The sequence below is a fragment of the Triticum urartu genome, chromosome 7 (genome assembly GCF_003073215.2).
Source record: "Triticum urartu cultivar G1812 chromosome 7, Tu2.1, whole genome shotgun sequence".
NCBI lineage: Eukaryota > Viridiplantae > Streptophyta > Magnoliopsida > Poales > Poaceae > Triticum > Triticum urartu.
In genome coordinates this window covers 679,265,360-679,270,283 of record NC_053028.1, presented here as the reverse complement: position 1 = coordinate 679,270,283, position 4,924 = coordinate 679,265,360, and the positions used below count along the sequence as shown (strand labels likewise).

At 43.5% G+C, this 4,924-nt stretch overlaps 1 long non-coding RNA gene across 1 annotated transcript; it reads right to left on the bottom strand.

The window, feature by feature from the left end:
• Window positions 1–2,704: 2,704 nt before the first annotated feature.
• LOC125519786 lies at window positions 2,705–3,394 on the bottom strand. The gene is made up of 3 exons (XR_007288318.1): window positions 3,337–3,394; window positions 2,906–2,961; window positions 2,705–2,787 (listed from the first exon to the last, which is right to left on the bottom strand). It is a non-coding gene; the product is annotated as an uncharacterized LOC125519786 (long non-coding RNA).
• Between the last annotated feature and the right edge of the window lie 1,530 nt (window positions 3,395–4,924).

Here is a 4,924-nt window from a genome sequence, read left to right as displayed (position 1 = left end):
TTTGGACATGTTTTGTACTTACAAAGAGTATTTTCATCACATGTCAGTTGCATCTCTTCACTCTCTCAACATGCCCTATATGTAGAGGAGATGCAGAGGAGATAGGATACACACGCGTAGAGCAGTAAACAGAACACACACTCTGATCAAATTCATAGTGCTGAGTCGCTTCTCCGGCAACCCTTCCCAACAACTGTGTACACAACCGTCCGTGAGAGCATGCCTTCAAAATCGTTTCCCTTAAGAATCTGTAGTGGGTGAGTGCTAATAAAGTTTTCGAGAAGTGTCTCAGTGTGACTGCTCACTAAAATTCGATTACATACTGGACCTCTGTTCGCCTCCTTCGGCTTCTTCCTCTATGAAGGACGATCACCATCGCCATGGCTGCGGATGTTGTTGCGGTACCCTCATATATTTTGCAGCTCTAAACCAAAGCAGATTTGATGTATTGGAATGTACGAAGGATAAATCTTCATAAAGGTGTACGAGTTCTCACCATCACTAGATCGGGAATGGCGCGCGTTGCTGCGCCCGTGTATTAGGAATTTTGGATGAAATAGATTTGCAATTTTTTTTTGTAAAAACATCTATTTTGTTTATATATATATATTTTTAGGATGTTATGGGCCACGTAATAGAATTTCTTTATTTCTTGGGTTGTTGTGGGCCTTTTTTTGTGAAGTGCACACGCAGTCACATCAATAGACCATGGTTTTCTCAAAAAAGGACTGGTGAGGTTCCCGTGGTCTTAATTGTCCCATAGAAGCTAGAGGAGGCAAGTTAATGAAATATTATATGTTTATCAATGGGTGGCAATAATAAAGTGCTTATGGCTTTTCATTTTTCATTCTTGATTACGTATTTGTAACTGATGAGTAAAAAACTTCTTTTAAAATATTATGTAATGACCACTTGTTTTCTCGAACACAAAGGAAGCAGAAATGTGTGTGTGTGCTTGTCCCTGTCCTGCACCACAAAGCAATTGCTGGTTCCGTCTTCTCTAGGCAAATCGTCTGCACCAAGATAAAGATCAATGATTTAGTCTTTGTCAGCTGCTCTGGATCTTGCCTTCTTGAAAATCAAATATGGTAAATCATACTTTTCAGTACTATTTTTATTACGTTTCCAACAACTGTTAGGCCTGGACAGATTTTTTGATATTCGATTTTTCTGCTTGGGCTCGCTGTTGTTTGTTGATCCCTGAAATTGTAGTACTTGGGGACGACAGGGTCGTGTTCCAGGAAGGGGTACAGGTTCTGGCTGCCGTCCTCGAAGTTGTTCTCTTTGCATGCAACAATTGCAGGCATATCCATTCATTCGTTGATGAACAAACATCACTGGAAATTCAAAGGTTACTGTCCTAAATGTGTATGCCTATGACCTTTTTTAAATTAAGTGTCTCGTGTCAAGAGAAATGTACGCTCAATGCTCATGTCTGAACATTACAATTTAGATTGTAGATTTTTCTACCATAAATGGAGGGCATGTACGAAAGTTGCAGTATGATTGTGTTTATTACTTGGATCTCAAGTAAGCAGAAGAGCTTTGTCATTCCCATCTCCTTGTCAACCGCCTCATCTTGACAACACTACTGATATTGGCTGCACGAAGTTGATTTATGTATGATCCTCTCATCTAGATCCAGGTCCATATCAAGAAATTGATTATAGCTGAATAAAGTCCAATAACATTGGATCGAGATGTATACAAGTGAAGAGCACATCATGTTGTATATAGATGAAGCAAAGTAGTACATACTAATTAGATCATACAAGAGATCCAGGTTAGTTCACCTTGTCATATGGTGTGCAAATATTTTTGAATTCACATGGGTAACATTGCCGCATTTTATACATAATATGCAAGTACCGAACAAAATTTGATATATTTGAAAGATCTCTTACTGGGATGAATAAAATTACTCTGTAGAAAGCACCAACTGGGCTTCTTATACATCATTCACATTTCAACTAACTGAAGCACAAACTAATAAGAAGCATGTTGTCTGTGTGAAGGAGCTTTGCCAGATAATTTGAAGAATGCATTCCCATTAAAACAGTTTATACAGGATGGGTATAGTGCAAATACTATAATACAAGAAACATTGCTGCCATTGCCTCTTACATGTGCAAGTACCAAACAGAATTTGACAGTTGTCAAAGATCTCTTACTGGAAGAAATAAAATTACTATGTACCAACCAACAAGTGAGCTTCTTATACACCATTCACCTTTAAACCAACTGAACCACCACCTAATAATAAGCATTCTATCTATGTGTGAAGCACCTTGCCAGAGAATTTGAAGAAAGCATTCCGAGAATTTGAAGAAAGCATTCCACTAAACCGTCAGGATGTGTATAGTGCAAATATTGTAATACAAGAGACTTGTATGATGCCATGAAAAAGAGGTGCAGGATTACATATGTACCCGCACAAGCTGGCCTAGGAATCGGTCGCGACGATGACGCCATTGTCGAAGATGAAGGAGAGTGTGGTCGTCTCCTTCTTGTGGTTCACCATCTCCTTGGCCGCCTTCTGGAATTCATCAAACTGCCACCGGGAAACAACAACAGGGTGCAAACGGATCAAAGGCCGACGGATTGCGGTGTGAGGAAAGGGGGTCGAGGGAGTGGGAGGCTCACACATGCGTTGAATGTGGGGAACTCTGAGGGCGAGTTGGTCGGCGGTGTCGGCGGAGAAGAGGCCACCGAACTTGTCGCTGCCGGGTGTGGCGGCACCGAAGTGGTTCTTGAGGGTGGAGAGTGTCAGGCTCCATCTATCTGAACCTGAAAAGTGTCGATCTTCAGTTAACTGGCGCGCATCTAGAAACCCTTCGTGGGATCAAACAGCTGTCATCGCTCGATCAAAGCCTCAATTGACAGCCGAGATGTACAATCTTTTAACCTCTGAATGAAGATAATCATTGCAGTACACATATTTGGTAGACAATCTTTCAACCACTGAATGAAGATAAGAAAGAGAGGTTGTCAGTCCCCTAACGAAAATATAATCATTGCAGGAATGGTAAAGGCATGCACTTGTTAATCTTGGGCTCATCGGATACGGCTGCTGCAATGGTGCAGACGAGCATTGCAAGAGCGGCAGCGCCGCTAGACCATGGCTAGGGTTTCATCAGAGTGCTTGCAAGAAGAAAGATAAAGCCAAGGTGTCTTCCATCTTGTACCAGTACTTAAAAAAGGTTGCAATCTTGTAATGGAGAAATATAAATTCAGGGGAGATAACAATTGCAAAACCTCGTAATTAGGTTCTTGATCAATTAGCACACTTTGAAAACATGGAGATATGAGGTATGGCAGTTCATGGAAACTAATTACCTGGCTAGCAGCCGTTGTAGATTGAAAAATTCCTTGAACCAAAATATGAGAACCAGCCAAAATATTCACCGGAATCATTTGACCAGAACTGTGCTGAACACCAATTAAACTTTGTTTCATGCAGAACTCATCATCATCCTCGCATTAGTGCAGAAAAGAATTGAGCAGAGTCTACCGGTTGTTCCATGTCTTGAATAAGAAATCGATCTGCACAAATAACAAGGAGTTGGAGAATGTGCAGTGCAACAGTAAAATAATGGTTATATTTTTATGAACTGCAGAACACCCACATGACTGCTTGTAGTTGGTCTCCACCCCTAAACTGACAGTCGACCAGCATGTGCAAGTAACAACTTCCTTTCTTCCCTGCTGGCGAGACGAACAACAGCCAGCGATTGGGCAAGGATTTCCATTGGCGTGGAGGACCTGCGATCCGGTGGTGGTGGCGGACCTAGGATCCGCCCAAGGTTGAGGTCGGTAGGACGACTCGGGAGGGATGGGTCTGCTCGCCTAACCCCTCGTGGCGCCTCGGTTGGATTAGTTCCTCCTCTGACTGCCCCACGAGTATGGTGGCGGCGCCGCCTGTGTCGTGGTTGAAAGAGGGAGGAGAGATTTTTTTTTTGAGAAAAAAAAAGAGGGAGGAGAGATGGGGCTGGGAATCGAACGGGAGGGACAAGAGGTCAGGGTTAGAGAAACGAGCGATCACCGGGAATGGGCTGGCCTACGGCCCAGTTAACCACAGGGCGCCGTTTCGGCCTGTGGAGCAACTGCCCATAGGACAGTAGGCCCAATATTAACCATGTGCGGGACAGATCGCTTCACACAGAGATCGAACGACCAAAAACATCCTGATCATGAAAACGAACAGCCTAAAACGCGAATCGCTGAGAGGGCTCGCTTTAGGTGCGGTTATACTGTCCTTAATATGATCAAAATGGTCAATACAATAATTTGCTGGAGCAATCTGTCCAGAAGGGCAACAGGGAGACCCGCCGGTGGCGGTGGTGCCGCCAAGGCACACATTGGGGAATGGGGCGGAGCTCCTTCGTGGGTGGCTGAGTGGAGTGCTTGGTAGGCTAGACCCGGGCACAACTTAAAATCTAGGTAGTCGTGCGTAAAACAAATTTCCAACGCCCCGGGCATAGGCCCTGGGTGCCCCGGTCGTGTCTCCGCCTCTGGTATCCTCAGGCCATAAGATTCAAGTCCTAGATTGACACCGGTGCTCATATTTTTCTGATTTTATTTTAAGTCTTTCAACATTATATATTCAGTGAGAGAAGACATTTCCGTCAACTACAAAGTCGACTTTGACAACTCTGTCAATCTCAAGATGATTTTCCGACTCGGTCTTTCTCATAGGGTAGGATTTGCGTGCGCGTGTTTATATAGGAACAATATGTGTGTGTATGTATGAGCGTATGCATCTATGTTAAGAAAACAATGACGTGTTAATTAATTCCGGAGATTGAAGAGAAAAAAATTAATTCGGGCCGTCCGCGTGCATGCCTAGACGCCTCATCATCGGCTTGGGTGCAATCCTCCGTTGCATGAGAAATTTGCATGCATGTGGAAATTGTTGTTGGTTGGT